Consider the following 17861-nt stretch of genomic DNA (forward strand, 5'->3'; position numbering starts at 1 on the left):
AGAGCGATGAAGATTGTTCCACCCATGGGTACCTGTCATGCTGTGCATCAACCAAGAGAGATGAAGGTTATTTCATCTATGGGTACCTGTCACGCTGTGCATCAGCCAAGAGAGTTCAAGATTGTTCCACCCATGGGTACCAGTCACGTTGTGCATCAGCCAAGAGTGATGAAGATTGTTTCACCCATGGGTACCTGTCATGCAGTGCATCAACCAAGAGTGATTAAGATTGTTCCACCCATGGGTACCTGTAATGCTGTGCATCAACCAAGAGAGATGAAGGTTATTCCATCTAGTCAAGCTGAGCATCAGCCAAGAGAGTTCAAGATTGTTCTAGCCATGGGTACCTGTCACGTTCTGCATCAACCAAGAGCGATGAAGACTGTTCCACCATTAGGTACCTGTCACGCTTTGCGGCAGCCAAGAGCGATGAAGATTGTTCCACCGTTGGGTACCTGTAACGCTGTGCATCAGCCAAGAGCGATGAAGATTGTTCCACCCATGGGTACCTGTCACGCTGTGCATCAGCCAAGAGCGATGAAGATTGTTCCACCCATGGGTACCTGTCACGCTATGCGGCAGCCAAGATCGATGAATATTGTTTCACCCATGGGTACCTGTCACTCTGTCTATTAAGCAAGAGCGATGAAGATTGTTCCACCGGTGGGTACCTGTAACGCAGTGCGGCCGCCAAAAGCAATGAAGATTGTTCCACCAATGGGTACCTGTAAAGCTGTGCGGCAGCCAAGAGCAATGAAGATTGTTCCACCCATGGGTACCTGTCACGCTTTGCGGTAGCCAAGAACGATGAAGATTGTTCCACCGTTGGGTACCTGTCTCGCTGTGCATCATCCAAGAGCGATGAAGATTGTTCCACCCATGGGTACCTGTCACTCTATGCATTAACCAAGAGCGATGAAGATTGTTCCACCGGTGGGTACCTGTAATGCAGTGCGGCAGCCAAAAGCAATGAAGATTGTTCCACCAATGGGTACCTGTAACGCTGTGCGGCAGCCAAGAGAGATGGCGATTGTTCCACCCATGGGTACCTGTCACGCTGTGCGGCAGCCAAGAGATATGGCGATTGTTCCACCCATGGGTACCTGTAACGCTTTGTTATGTTATGTTATGTTATGTTATGTTACGACTATTTATTGTGCGCACAGATACTCCAGCCAAGGAGCGTCCTGGCGCAGAGACAAGGTAGCCCGTAACACAACGAGAGGCTAAGAACAGAAACTAAGAAACAGCTAAAACAAGAAGGTTTTTATAGCCCTCCGAAAGGTCAGAAGGTCCTCCAGCAAGCGGATTTCAACAGGCAGGGAGTTCCATGCTGACGCAGCCATTACCCTAAACGAGCGGCCTCCCATACGGCTAAGCCTGAATCTGGGAACCACCGCAAGGGCCAGACCTTGAGAGCGGAGGCTACGGGCAGGGACATAAAAAGACAGACAACTCGACAGGATTTCCGGGCCTGTACCTCTCAAGATTTTAAAAGCAAGGCACAAGACCTTGAAGAGGATGCGCTTCCTAACCGGAAGCCAGTGTAGGGAGCGAATGACACCTGTCACTGAACAGAATCTGGGCAAACCAACAATCGCCCTCGCCGCAGCATTCTGAACCCGTTGTAAACGGGTTAGTTCAGCCTGGTTAGCCCCAGCCAGGAGAGAGCTGGCGTAATCCAGGCGGGAGATGATAGTAGCCTGGATCACCAGCTGCCTGGTCGGGGCATCAAAGAACTTGAGAACAGGTCTCAAGCCCCTCAGGAGACCAAAACAACAGGCCGCGGTTCTTTTAGTATGGCCTATAAAGGAGAGGCCCGCATCCAGCCATACCCCCAGATTTTTCACTTCCGATACCGGGATCGGAGTAGGTCCCAACTCTGAGGGCCACCAGTGGTCACCCCACAACTCCACTCCCTTCCCGACGACCATCACTTCTGTTTTAGTGGCGTTTAGCTGAAGGCAATTGCCTGTCAGCCAGCTAGCCACCGCCTTCAGTCCGGACTGAAACCTGGGGGCCTCAATTTCCGCATCCCCGCTGAGAGTAACCGCCAGCTGAGTGTCGTCGGCATATGAGACCAAAGTAAGGCCCCACTGCCTAGCGACATCAGCCAGCGGTCTCACATATAGATTGAACAACGTGGGACTCAGCGAGGACCCTTGCGGAACCCCCATGGCCAGTGGTTGGTAGTTGGACTTGAAGGGAGGGATGGCAACACAGAAGGAGCGGTCATCTAAAAAGGAGCGGAACCATTGCAACACCTGACCGCCAATACCAGTCTCCTCGAGTCGACGCAGGAGGATGCTGTGGTCTACCGTATCAAAGGCGGCGCTAAGATCTAACAAAATAAGCGCCGCCGTTTGACCAGCATCCAACCTTGCCGGAGATGTTCCACCATCACAAGTAACGCAGTTTCCGTACTGTGCCCAGCACGGAATCCGTTTTGTGTGGGATCAAGGGCATTGGTCCGAGTCAGATGTTCAGACAGGGCCAAGTTGACGTGGGCCTCAGTGATCTTGGCTGGCCAGGGTAACAGCGAGATGGGGCGATAGCTTTCAGGCTTAGAAGGGTCCAGGGTGGGCTTTTTAATAATCGGGGACACCACAGCTTGTTTCCACTTCGATGGTACAGTTCCCGTTTCCAAGGAGAGGTTGACAAGGGAGCATACAGCTGTACGCCCCATAAAAGCTTGGTCTCGGAAGAGAGCAGGCCTTACTGGATCAGATGGGGACCCAGATTTGACTTGCAGCGCAAGTTTGTCAAAACCATCCAAGGTGAGGGGGGGAAAACAAGCAGTGTAGTCTGATGGTGAACCCCATTAATACTTTCCGCAGTGGACCCTATGCTAGGGAATGTCCTATATATAGCTTGGACCTTCCCCAAAAAGTAAGATGCAAGGGATTCACAATGGGAAAGGGAGCTTACGGTCATAGTGGTAGTCCGCTTTGCGGTAGCCAAGAACGATGAAGATTGTTCCACCGTTGGGTACCTGTCTCGCTGTGCATCATCCAAGAGCGATGAAGATTGTTCCACCCATGGGTACCTGTCACTCTGTGCATTAACCAAAAGCAATGAAGATTGTTCCACCAATGGGTACCTGTAATGCTGTGCGGCAGCCAAGAGAGATGGCGATTGTTCCACCCATGGGTACCTGTCACGCTGTGCGGCAGCCAAGAGATATGGCGATTGTTCCACCCATGGGTACCTGTAACGCTGTGCATCAACCAAGAGCAAAGAAGATTGTTCCACCGGGGGGTGCCTTTAACGCAGTGCGGCAACTAAGAGCGATGAAGATTGTTCCACTATTGGGTACCTGTAACGCTGTGCGGCAGTCAAGAGATACATGGCGATTGTTCCACCTGTCACGCTGTGCATCAACCAAGAGCGATGAAGATTGTTCCACCCATGGGTACCTGTCATGCTGTGCATCAACCAAGAGAGATGAAGGTTATTTCATCTATGGGTACCTGTCACGCTGTGCATCAGCCAAGAGAGTTCAAGATTGTTCCACCCATGGGTACCAGTCACGTTGTGCATCAGCCAAGAGTGATGAAGATTGTTTCACCCATGGGTACCTGTCATGCTGTGCATCAACCAAGAGTGATTAAGATTGTTCCACCCATGGGTACCTGTCATGCTGTGCATCAACCAAGAGAGATGAAGGTTATTCCATCTAGTCAAGCTGAGCATCAGCCAAGAGAGTTCAAGATTGTTCTAGCCATGGGTACCTGTCACGTTCTGCATCAACCAAGAGCGATGAAGACTGTTCCACCATTAGGTACCTGTCACGCTTTGCGGCAGCCAAGAGCGATGAAGATTGTTCCACCGTTGGGTACCTGTCACGCTGTGCATCAGCCAAGAGCGATGAAGATTGTTCCACCCATGGGTACCTGTCACGCTGTGCATCAGCCAAGAGCGATGAAGATTGTTCCACCCATGGGTACCTGTCACGCTATGCGGCAGCCAAGAGCGATGAATATTGTTTCACCCATGGGTACCTGTCACTCTGTCTATTAAGCAAGAGCGATGAAGATTGTTCCACCGGTGGGTACCTGTAACGCAGTGCGGCCGCCAAAAGCAATGAAGATTGTTCCACCAATGGGTACCTGTAACGCTGTGCGGCAGCCAAGAGCGATGAAGATTGTTCCACCCATGGGTACCTGTCACGCTTTGCGGTAGCCAAGAACGATGAAGATTGTTCCACCGTTGGGTACCTGTCTCGCTGTGCATCATCCAAGAGCGATGAAGATTGTTCCACCCATGGGTACCTGTCACTCTATGCATTAACCAAGAGCGATGAAGATTGTTCCACCGGTGGGTACCTGTAATGCAGTGCGGCAGCCAAAAGCAATGAAGATTGTACCACCAATGGGTACCTGTAACGCTCTGCGGCAGCCAAGAGAGATGGCGATTGTTCCACCCATAGGTACCTGTCACGCTGTGCGGCAGCCAAGAAATATGGCCATTGTTCCACCCATGGGTACCTGTAACGCTGTGCATCAACCAAGAGCAAAGAAGATTGTCCACCGGTGGGTACCTTTAACGCAGTGCGGCAACTAAGAGCGATGAAGATTGTTCCACTATTGGGTACCTGTAACGCTGTGCGGCAGTCAAGAGATACATGGCGATTGTTCCACCCATGGGTACCTGTCACGCTGTGCATCAACCAAGAGCGATGAAGATTGTTCCACCCATGGGTACCTGTCATGCTGTGCATCAACCAAGAGAGATGAAGGTTATTTCATCTATGGGTACCTGTCACGCTGTGCATCAGCCAAGAGAGTTCAAGATTGTTCCACCCATGGGTACCAGTCACGTTGTGCATCAGCCAAGAGTGATGAAGATTGTTTCACCCATGGGTACCTGTCATGCTGTGCATCAACCAAGAGTGATTAAGATTGTTCCACCCATGGGTACCTGTCATGCTGTGCATCAACCAAGAGAGATGAAGGTTATTCCATCTAGTCAAGCTGAGCATCAGCCAAGAGAGTTCAAGATTGTTCTAGCCATGGGTACCTGTCACGTTCTGCATCAACCAAGAGCGATGAAGACTGTTCCACCATTAGGTACCTGTCACGCTTTGCGGCAGCCAAGAGCGATGAAGATTGTTCCACCATTGGGTACCTGTAACGCTGTGCATCAGCCAAGAGCGATGAAGATTGTTCCACCCATAGGTACCTGTCACGCTGTGCATCAGCCAAGAGCGATGAAGATTTTTCCACCCATGGGTACCTGTCACGCTATGCGGCAGCCAAGAGCGATGAATATTGTTTCACCCATGGGTACCTGTCACTCTGTCTATTAACCAAGAGCGATGAAGATTGTTCCACCGGTGGGTACCTGTAACGCAGTGCGGCCGCCAAAAGCAATGAAGATTGTTCCACCAATGGGTACCTGTAACGCTGTGCGGCAGCCAAGAGAGATGGCGATTGTTCCACCAATGGGTACCTGTCACGCTGTGCGGCAGCGAAGAGATATGGCGATTGTTCCACCCATGGGTACCGGTAACGCTGTGCATCAACCAAGAGCGAAGAAGATTGTTCCACTGGTGGGTACCTGTAATGCAGTGCGGCAGCCAAGAGCGATGAAGATTGTTCCACTGTTGGGTACCTGTAACGCTGTGCGCAGCCAAGAGAGACATGGCGATTGTTCCACCCATGGGTACCTGTCACGCTGTGCATCTACCAAGAGCGATGAAGATTGTTCCACCCATGGGTACATGTCATGCTGTGCATCAACCAAGAGAGATGGAGGTTATTTCATCTATGGGTACCTGTCACGCTGTGCATCAGCCAAGAGAGATGAAGGTTATTCCATCTAGTCAAGCTGAGCATCAGCCAAGAGAGTTCAAGATTGTTCTAGCCATGTGTACCTGTCATGTTGTGCATCAACCAAGAGCGATGAAGACTGTTCCACCATTAGGTACCTGTCACGCTTTGCGGCAGCCAAGAGCGATGAAGATTGTTCCACCGTTTGGTACCTGTCACGCTGTGCATCAGCCAAGAGCGATGAATATTGTTCCACCCATGGGTACCTGTCACGCTGTGCATCAGCCAAGAGCGATGAAGATTGTTCCACCCATGGGTACCTGTCACGCTATGCGGCAGCCAAGAGCAATGAAGATTGTTTCACCCATAGGTACCTGTCACTCTGTCTATTAACCAAGAACGATGAAGATTGTTCCACCGGTGGGTACCTGTAACGCTGTGCGGCAGCCAAGAGAGATGGAGATTGTTCCACCCCTGGGTACCTGTCATGCTGTGCACCAACCAATAGCGATGAAGATTGTTCCACCGGTGGGTACCTGTTACGCAGTGCGGCAGCCAAGAGAGATGGCGATTTTCCACCCATGAGTACCTGTAACGCAGTGCGGCAGCCAAGAGAGATTGCGATTGTTCCACCCATGGGTACCTGTAACACAGTGTGGCAGCCTAGAGAGATGGCGATTGTTCCACCCATGGGTACCTGTAACGCTGTGCGGCAGCCAAGAGAGATGGTGATTGTTCTACCCATGGGTACCTGTAACGCTGTGCGGCTGCCAAGAGAGATGGCGATTGTTCCACCCATGGGGACCTGTCATGCTGTGCATCAACCAATAGCGATGAAGATTGTTCCACCGTTGTGTACCTGTCACGCTGTGCAAAAGCCAAGAGCGATGAAGATTGTTCCACCCATGGGTACTTGTCACGCTGTGCATCAACCAAGAGCAATGAAGATTGTTTCACCCATGGGTACCTGTCACGCTGTGCATCAACCAAGAGCGATGAAGACTGTTCCACCATTGGGTACCTGTCACGCTTTGCGGTAGCCAAGAACGATGAAGATTGTTTCACCCATGGGTACCTGTCACGCTGTGCATCAACCAAGAGCGATGAAGACTGTTCCACCATTGGGTACCTGTCACGCTTTGCGGTAGCCAAGAACGATGAAGATTGTTCCACCGTTGGGTACCTGTCTCGCTATGCATCATCCAAGAGCGATGAAGATTGTTCCACCCATGGGTACCTGTCACTCTGTGCATTAACCAAGAGCGATGAAGATTGTTCCACCGGTGGGTACCTGTAACGCAGTGCGGCAGCCAAAAGCAATGAAGATTGTTCCACCAATGGGTACCTGTAATGCTGTGCGGCAGCCAAGAGAGATGGCGATTGTTCCACCCATGGGTACCTGTCACGCTGTGCATCAACCAAGAGCGATGAAGATTGTTCCACCCATGGGTACCTGTCTTGCTGTGCATCAACCAAGAGAGATGAAGGTTATTTCATCTATGGGTACCTGTCACGCTGTGCGTCAGCCAAGAAAGTTCAAGATTGTTCCAGCCATGGGTACCTGTCACGTTGTGCATCAACCAAGAGTGATGAAGATTGTTTCACCCTTGGGTACCTGTCACGCTGTGCATCAACCAAGAGTGATGAAGATTGTTCCACCCATGGGTACCTGTCATGCTGTGCATCAACCAAGAGATATAAAGGTTATTCCATCTAGTCAAGCTGAGCATCAGCCAAGAGAGTTCAAGATTGTTCTAGCCATGGGTACCTGTCACGTTGTGCATCAACCAAGAGCGATGAAGACTGTTCCACCATTAGGTACCTGTCACGCTTTGCGGCAGCCAAGAGCGATGAAGATTGTTCCACCGTTGGGTAACTGTCACACTGTGCATCAGCCAAGGGTGATATAGATTGTTCCACCCATGGGTACCTGTCACGCTATGCGGCAGCCAAGAGCGATGAAGATTGTTTCACCCATGGGTACCTGTCACTCTGTCTGTTAACCAAGAACGATGAAGATTGTTCCACCGGTGGGTACCTGTAACGCAGTGCGGCAGCCAAAAGCAATGAAGATTGTTCCACCAATGGGTACCTGTAACGCTGTGCGGCAGCCAAGAGAGATGGCGATTGTTCCACCCATGGGTACCTGTCACGCTGTGCGGCAGCCAAGAGATATGGCGATTGTTCCACCCATGGGTACCGGTAACGCTGTACATCAACCAAGAGCGAGAAAGATTGATCCACCGGTGGGTACCTGTAATGCAGTGCGGCAGCCAAGAGCGATGAAGATTGTTCCACTGTTGGGTACCTGTAACGCTGTGCGGCAGCCAGGAGAGACATGGCGATTGTTCCACCCATGGGTACCTGTCATGCTGCGCATCAACCAAGAGCGATGAAGATTGTTCCACCCATGGGTAACTGTCATGCTGTGCATCAACCAAGAGAGATGAAGGTTATTCCATCTATGGGTACCTGTCACGCTGTGCATCAGCCAAGAGAGTTCAAGATTGTTCCAGCCATGGGTACCTGTCACGTTGTGCATCAGCCAAGAGTGATGAAGATTGTTTCACCCATGGGTACCTGTCACGCTGTGCATCAACCAAGAGTGATGAAGATTGTTTCACCCATGGGTACCTGTCATGCTGTGCATCAACCAAGAGAGATGAAGGTTATTCCGTCTATGGGTACCTGTCACGCTGGGCATCAGCCAAGAGAGTTCAAGATTGTTCCACCCATGGGTACCTGTCACGCTGTGCATCAGCCAAGAGAGTTCAAGATTGTTCCAGCCATGGGTACCTGTCACGTTGTGCTTCAGCCAAGAGTGATGAAGATTGTTTCACCCATGGGTACCTGTCATGCTGTGCATCAACCAAGAGAGATGAAGGTTATTCCGTCTATGGGTACCTGGCACGCTGTGCATCAGCCAAGAGAGTACAAGATTGTTCCACCCATGGGTACCTGTCACGCTGTGCATCAGCCAAGAGAGTTCAAGATTGTTCCAGCCATGGGTACCTGTCACGTTGTGCGTCAGCCAAGAGAGATGAAGACTGTTTCACCCATGGGTACCTGTCACGCTGTGCATCAACCAAGAGCCATGAAGATTGTTCCACCGTTGGGTACCTGTCACGCAGTGCGGCAGCCAAGAGAGATGGTGATTGTTCAATCCATGGGTACCTGTAACGCTGTGCGGCAGCCAAGAGAGATGGCGATTGTTCCGCCCATGGGTACCTGTCATGCTGTGCATCAAGCAATAGCGATGAAGATTGTTCCACCGTTGGGTACCTGTCGCGCTGTGGAAAAGCCAAGAGTGATGACGATTGTTCCACCCATGCGTACCTGTCATGCTGTGCATCAACCAAGAGCAATGGAGATTGTTTTACCGATGGGTACCTGTCACGCTGTGTGTCAACCAAGAGCGATGAAGATTGTTCCACCCATGGGTACTTGTCACGCTGTGCATCAACCAAGAGCAATGAAGATTGTTTCACCCATGGGTACCTGTCACGCTGTGCATCAACCAAGAGCGATGAAGACTGTTCCACCATTGGTTACCTGTCATGCTTTGCGGCAGCCAAGAACGATGAAGATTGTTCCACCGTTGGGTACCTGTCTCGCTGGGCATCATCCAAGAGCGATGAAGATTGTTCCACCCATGGGTCCCAGTCACTCTATGCGGCAGCCAAGAGCGATGAAGATTGTTTCACCCATGGGTACCTGTCACTCTGTGCATTAACCAAGAGCGATGAAGATTGTTCCATCGGGGGGGACCTGTAACGCAGTGCGGCAGCCAAAAGCAATGAAGATTGTTCCACCAATGGGTACCTGTAACGCTGTGCGGCAGCCAAGAGAGATGGCGATTGTTCCACCCATGGGTACCTGTCACGCTCTGCGGCAGCCAAGAGATATGGTGATTGTTCCACCCATGGGTACCTGTAACGCTCTGCATCAACCAAGAGCGAATAAGATTGTTCCACCGGTGGGTACCTTTAACGCAGTGCGGCAGCTAAGAGCGATGAAGATTGTTCCACTGTTGGGTTCCTGTAACGCTGTGCGGCAGTCAAGAGAGACATGGCGATTGTTCCACCCATGGGTACCGGTCACGCTGCGCATCAACCAAGACCGATGAAGATTGTTCCACCCATGGGTACCTGTCATGCTGTGCATCAACCAATAGAGATGAAGGTTATTTCATATATGGGTACCTGTCACGCTGTGCATCAGCCAAGAGAGTTCAAGATTGTTCCAGCCATGGGTACCTGTCACGTTGTGCATCAGCCAAGAGTGATGAAGATTGTTTTACCCATGGGTACCTGTCACGCTGTGCATCAACCAAGATTGATGAAGATTGTTCCACCCATGGGTACCTGTCATGCTGTGCATCAACCAAGAGAGATGAAGGTTATTCCATCTAGTCAAGCTGAGCATCAGCCAAGAGAGTTCAAGATTGTTCTAGCCATGGGTACCTGTCATGTTGTGCATCAACCAAGAGCGATGAAGACTGTTCCACCATTAGGTACCTGTCACGCTTTGCGGCAGCCATGAGCGATAAAGATTGTTCCACCATTGGGTACTTGTCACGCTGTGCATCAACCAAGAGTGATGAAGATTGTTCCACCCATGGGTACCTGTCATGCTGTGCATCAACCAAGAGCGATGAAGATTGTTCCACCGTTGGATACCTGTCACGCAGTGCGGCAGCCAAGAGAGATGGCGATTGTTCCACCCATGGGTACCTGTAAGGCTGGGGGGCAGCCAAGAGAGATGGCGATTGTTCCATCCATGGGTACCTGTCACGCTGTGCATCAGCCAAGAGAGATGAAAATTGTTTTATCCATGGGTACCTGTCACGCTGTGCATCAACCAAGAGCGATGAAGATTGTTTCACCGTTGGGTACCTGTCACGCTGTGTTGCAGCCAAGAGCGATGAAGATTGTTCCACTGTTGGGTACCTGTCACTCTGTAAATCAACCAAGAGCGATGAAGATTGTTCCACCATTGGGTACCTGTCCCGCTGTGCGGCAGCCAAGAGCGATGAAGATTGTTCCACCATTGGGTACCTGTCACACTGTGCATCAGCCAAGTGCGATGAAGACTGTTCCACCCATGGGTACCTGTCACGCTGTGCATCAGCCAAGAGCGATGAAGATTGTTCCACCGTTGGGTACCTGCCACGCTGTGCATCAGCCAAGAGCGATGAAGATTGTACCACCGTTGGGTACCTGTCACGCTGTACATCAGCCAAGAGCGATGAAGATTGTACCACCGTTGGGTACCTGTCACGTTGTGCGTCAGCCAAGAGTGATGAAGATTGTTTCACCCATGGGTACCTGTCACGCTGTGCATCAACCAAGAGTGATGAAGATTGTTTCACCCATGGGTACCTGTCATGCTGTGCATCAACCAAGAGAGATGAAGGTTATTCCGTCTATGGGTACCTAGCACGCTGTGCATCAGCCAAGAGAGTACAAGATTGTTCCACCCATGGGTACCTGTCACGCTGTGCATCAGCCAAGAGAGTTCAAGATTGTTCCAGCCATGGGTACCTGTCACGTTGTGCGTCAGCCAAGAGAGATGAAGACTGTTTCACCCATGGGTACCTGTCACCCTGTGCATCAACCAAGAGCGATGAAGATTGTTCTACCGTTGGGTACCTGTCACGCAGTGCGGCAGCCAAGAGAGATGGCGATTGTTCAATCCATGGGTACCTGTAACGCTGTGCGGCAGCCAAGAGAAATGGTGATTGTTCCGCCCATGGGTACCTGTCATGCTGTGCATCAAGCAATAGCGATGAAGATTGTTCCACCGTTGGGTACCTGTCGCGCTGTGGGAAAGCCAAGAGTGATGACGATTGTTCCACCCATGCATACCTGTCATGCTGTGCATCAACCAAGAGCAATGGAGATTGTTTTACGGATGGGTACCTGTCACGCTGTGCGTCAACCAAGAGCGATGAAGATTGTTCCACCCACGGGTACTTGTCACGCTGTGCATCAACCAAGAGCAATGAAGATTGTTTCACCCATGGGTACCTGTCACGCTGTGCATCAACCAAGAGCGATGAAGACTGTTCCACCATTGGTTACCTGTCATGCTTTGCGGCAGCCAAGAACGATGAAGATTGTTCCACCGTTGGGTACCTGTCTCGCTGGGCATCATCCAAGAGCGATGAAGATTGTTCCACCCATGGGTCCCAGTCACTCTATGCGGCAGCCAAGAGCGATGAAGATTTTTTCACCCATGGGTACCTGTCACTCTGTGCATTAACCAAGAGCGATGAAGATTGTTCCATCGGGGGGGACCTGTAACGCAGTGCGGCAGCCAAAAGCAATGAAGATTGTTCCACCACTGGGTACCTGTAACGCTGTGCGGCAGCCAAGAGAGATGGCGATTGTTCCACCCATGGGTACCTGTCACGCTCTGCGGCAGCCAAGAGATATGGTGATTGTTCCACCCATGGGTACCTGTCACGCTGTGCATCAACCAAGAGCGAATAAGATTGTTCCACCGGTGGGTACCTTTAACGCAGTGCGGCAGCTAAGAGCGATGAAGATTGTTCCACTGTTGGGTTCCTGTAACGCTGTGCGGCAGTCAAGAGAGACATGGCGATTGTTCCACCCATGGGTACCGGTCACGCTGCGCATCAACCAAGACCGATGAAGATTGTTCCACCCATGGGTACCTGTCATGCTATGCATCAACCAATAGAGATGAAGGTTATTTCATATATGGGTACCTGTCACGCTGTGCATCAGCCAAGAGAGTTCAAGATTGTTCCAGCCATGGGTACCTGTCACGTTGTGCATCAGCCAAGAGTGATGAAGATTGTTTTACCCATGGGTACCTGTCACGCTGTGCATCAACCAAGAGTGATGAAGATTGTTCCACCCATGGGTACCTGTCATGCTGTGCATCAACCAAGAGAGATGAAGGTTATTCCATCTAGTCAAGCTGAGCATCAGCCAAGAGAGTTCAAGATTGTTCTAGCCATGGGTACCTGTCATGTTGTGCATCAACCAAGAGCGATGAAGACTGTTCCACCATTAGGTACCTGTCACGCTTTGCGGCAGCCATGAGCGATAAAGATTGTTCCACCGTTGGGTACTTGTCACGCTGTGCATCAGCCAAGAGCGATGAAGATTGTTCCACCCATGGGTACCTGTCACGCTGTGCATCAGCCAAGAGCGATGAAGATTGTTTCACCCATGGGTACCTGTCACTCTGTCTATTAACCAAGAGCGATGAAGATTGTTCCACCGGTGGGTACCTGTAGTGCAGTGCGGCAGCCAAAAGCAATGAAGATTGTTCCACCAATGGGTACCTGTAACGCTGTGCGGCAGCCAAGAGAGATGGCGATTGTTCCACCCATGGGTACCTGTCACGCTGTGCGGCAGCCAAGAGATATGGCGATTGTTCCACCCATGGGTACCGCTAACGCTGTGCATCAACCAAGAGCGAAGAAGATTGTTCCACTGGTGGGTACCTGTAATGCAGTGCGGCAGCCAAGAGCGATGAAGATTGTTCCACTGTTGGGTACCTTTAACGATGTGCGGCAGCCAAGAGAGACATGGTGATTTTTCCACCCATGGGTACCTGTCACGCTGCGCATCAACCAAGAGCGATGAAGATTGTTCCACCCATGGGTACCTGTCATGCTGTGCATCAACCAAGAGTGATGAAGGTTATTCCATCTATGGGTACCTGTCACGCTGTGCATCAGCCAAGAGAGTTCAAGATTGTTCCAGCCATGGGTACCTGTCACGTTGTGCATCAGACAAGAGTGATGAAGATTGTTTCACCCATGGGTACCTGTCACGCTGTGCATCAACCAAGAGTGATGAAGATTGTTTCACCCATGGGTACCTGTCATGCTGTGCATCAACCAAGAGAGATGAAGGTTATTCCGTCTATGGGTACCTGTCACGCTGTGCATCAGCCAAGAGAGTTCAAGATTGTTCCACCCATGGGTACCTGTCACGCTGTGCATCAGCCAAGAGAGTTCAAGATTGTTCCACCCATGGGTACCTGTCACGTTGTGCATCAGCCAAGAGAGATGAAGACTGTTTCACCCATGGGTACCTGTCATGCTGTGCATCAACCAAGAGCGATGAAGATTGTTCCACCGTTGGATACCTGTCACGCAGTGCGGCAACCAAGAGAGATGGCGATTGTTCCACCCATGGGTACCTGTAACGCTCGGGGGCAGCCAAGAGAGATGCCGATTGTTCCACCCATGGGTACCTGTCACGCTGTGCATCAGCCAAGAGAGATGAAAATTGTTCCATCCATGGGTACCTGTCACGCTGTGCATCAACCAAGAGCGATGAAGATTGTTTCACCGTTGGGTACCTGTCACGCTGTGTTGCAGCCAAGAGCGATGAAGATTGTTCCACTGTTGGGTACCTGTCACTCTGTAAATCAACCAAGAGCGATGAAGATTGTTCCACCATTGGGTACCTGTCCCGCTGTGCGGCAGCCAAGAGCGATGAAGATTGTTCCACCATTGGGTACCTGTCACACTGTGCATCAGCCAAGTGCGATGAAGACTGTTCCACCCATGGATACCTGTCACGCTGTGCATCAGCCAAGAGCGATGAAGATTGTTCCACCGTTGGGTACCTGCCACGCTGTGCATCAGCCAAGAGCGATGAAGATTGTACCACCGTTGGGTACCTGTCACGCTGTACATCAGCCAAGAGCGATGAAAATTGCTCCACCCATGGGTACCTGTCATGCTGTGCATTAACCACGAGCGATGAAGATTGTTCCACCGGTGGGTACCTGTCACGCTGTGCATCAACCAAGAGCGACGAAGATTGTTTCACCCATGGGTACCTGTCACGCTGTGCATCAACCAAGACCGATGAAGATTGTTTCACACATGGGTAACTGTCACGCTGTGCATCAACCAAGAGCGATGAAGATTGTTCCACCCATGAGTACCTGTCACAATGTGCATCAACGAAGAGCGATGAAGATTGTTCCACCCATGGGTACCTGTCACGGTGTGCATCAACCAAGAGCGATGAAGATTGTTCCACCGTTGGGTACCTGTCACACAGTGCGGCAGCCAAGAGAGATGGCGATTGTTCCACCCATCGGTACCCGTAACGCTATGGGGCAGCCAAGAGAGATGGCGATTGTTCCACCCATGGGTACCTGTCACGCTGTGCATCAGCCAAGAGAGATGAACCTTTTTCCATCCATGGGTACCTGTCACGCTGTGCATCAACCAAGAGCGATGAAGATTGTTCCACCATTGGGTACCTGTCACGCTGTGCGGCAGCCAAGAGCGATGAAGATTGTTCCACCATTGGGTACCTGTCACGCTGTGCATCAGCCAAGAGCGATGAAGATTGTTCCACCGTTGGGTACCTGTCACGCTGTGCATCAGCCAAGAGCGATGAAGATTGTTCCACCGGTGGGTACCTGTCACGCTGTGCATCAGCCAAGAGCAATGAAGATTGTTCCACCCAAGGGTACCTGTCATGCTGTACATCAACCAAGAGCGATGAAGATTGTTCCACCTGTGGGTACCTGTCACGCTGTGCATCAACCAAGAGCGATGAAGATTGTTTCACCCATGGGTACCTGTCACGCTGTGCATCAACCAAGACCGATGAAGATTGTTTCACCCATGGGTACCTGTCACGCTGTGCATCAACCAAGAGCGATGAAGATTGTTCCACCCATGAGTACCTGCACGCTGTGCATCAACCAAGAGCGATGACGATTGTTCCACCCATGGGTACCTGTCACGCTGTGCATCAACCAAGAGCGATGAAGATTCTTCCACCCATGAGTACCTGCACGCTGTGCATCAACCAAGAGCGATGACGATTGTTCCACCCATGGGTACCTGTCACGCTGTGCATCAACCAAGAGCGATGAAGATTCTTCCACCGGTGGGTACCTGTAATGCGGTGCGGCAGCCAAGCGAGATGGCGCTTGTTCTACCCATGGGTACTGTAATGCTGTGCGGCAGCCAAGAGAGATGGCGATTGTTCGACCCTTGCGTACCCGTAACGCTGTGTGGCAGCCAAGAGAGATGGCGTTTGTTCCACCCATGGGTACCTGTCACGCTGTGCATCAACCAAGAACGAAGAAGATTGTTCCACCCATGGGTACCTGTCACGCTGTGCATCAACCAAGAGCAATGAAGATTGTTCCACCGGTGGGTACCTGTAACGCTGTGCGGCAGCCAAGAGCGATGAAGATTGTTCCAACCATGGGTACCTGTCACGCTGTGCATCAACCAAGAGCGATGAAGATTGTTCCACCGGTGGGTACCTGTAACGCTGTGCGGCAGCCAAGAGAGATGGCGCATGTTCCACCCATGGGTACCTGTAACACTGTGCGGCAGCCAAGAGAGATGGCGATTGTTCCACCGGTGGGTACCTATCTTGCTGTGCATCAACCAAGAGCGAAGAAGATTGTTCCACCCATGGGTACCTGTAACGCTGTGCGGCAGCCAAGAGAGATGGCGCTTGTTCCACCCATGGGTAACTGTAACGCAGTGCGGCAGCCAAGAGCGATGAAGATTGTTCCACCCATGGGTACCTGTCACGCTGTGCATCAACCAAGAGAGATGGCGATTGTTCCACCCATGCGTACCTGTAACGCTGTGCGGCAGCCAAGAGAGATGGCGTTTGTTCCACCCATGGGTACCTGTAACGCTGTGCATCAACCAAGAGTGAAGAAGATTGTTCCACCCATGGGTACCTGTCACGCTGTGCATCAACCAAGAGCGATGAAGATTGTTCCACCGGTGGGTACCTGTAACGCTGTGCGGCAGCCAAGAGAGATGGCGCTTGTTCCACCCATGGGTACCTGTAACGAAGTGCGGCAGCCAAGAGCGATGAAGATTTTTCCACCCATGGGTACCTGTCACGCTGTGCATCCACCAAGAGCGATGCTGATTGTTCCACCGGTGGGTATCTGTAACGCTGTGCGGCAGCCAAGAGAGATGGCACATGTTCCACCCATGGGTACCTGTAATGCTGTGCGGCAGCCAAGAGAGATGGCGATTGTTCCACCCATGGGTACCTGTCACGCTCTGCGGCAGCCAAGAGATATGGTGATTGTTCCACCCATGGGTACCTGTCACGCTGTGCATCAACGAAGAGCGAATAAGATTGTTCCACCGGTGGGTACCTTTAACTCAGTGCGGCAGCTAAGAGCGATGAAGATTGTTCCACTGTTGGGTTCCTGTAACGCTGTGCGGCAGTCAAGAGAGACATGGCGATTGTTCCACCCATGGGTTCCGGTCACGCTGCGCATCAACCAAGAGCGATGAAGATTGTTCCACCGGTGGGTACCTGTAACGCTGTGCATCAACCAAGAGCGATGAAGATTGTTCCACCGGTGGGTACCTGTAACGCTGTGCGGCAGCCAAGAGAGATGTTGCTTGTTCCACCCATGGGTACCTGTAACGAAGTGCGGCAGCCAAGAGCGATGAAGATTTTTCCACCCATGGGTACCTGTCACGCTGTGCATCCACCAAGAGCGATGATGATTGTTCCACCGCTGGGTATCTGTAACGCTGTGCGGCAGCCAAGAGAGATGGCACATGTTCCACCCATGGGTACCTGTAATGCTGTGCGGCAGCCAAGAGAGATGGCGATTGTTCCACCCATGGGTACCTGTCACGCTCTGCGGCAGCCAAGAGATATGGTGATTGTTCCACCCATGGGTACCTGTCACGCTGTGCATCAACCAAGAGCGAATAAGATTGTTCCACCGGTGGGTACCTTTAACTCAGTGCGGCAGCTAAGAGCGATGAAGATTGTTCCACTGTTGGGTTCCTGTAACGCTGTGCGGCAGTCAAGAGAGACATGGCGATTGTTCCACCCATGGGTACCGGTCACGCTGCGCATCAACCAAGAGCGATGAAGATTGTTCCACCCATGGGTACCTGTCATGCTGTGCATCAACCAATAGAGATGAAGGTTATTTCATATATGGGTACCTGTCACGCTGTGCATCAGCCAAGAGAGTTCAAGATTGTTCCAGCCATGGGTACCTGTCACGTTGTGCATCAGCCAAGAGTGATGAAGATTGTTTTACCCATGGGTACCTGTCACGCTGTGCATC

The sequence above is a fragment of the Lissotriton helveticus genome, chromosome 1_1 (assembly GCF_964261635.1).
Source record: "Lissotriton helveticus chromosome 1_1, aLisHel1.1, whole genome shotgun sequence".
NCBI classification, from domain to species: domain Eukaryota; kingdom Metazoa; phylum Chordata; class Amphibia; order Caudata; family Salamandridae; genus Lissotriton; species Lissotriton helveticus.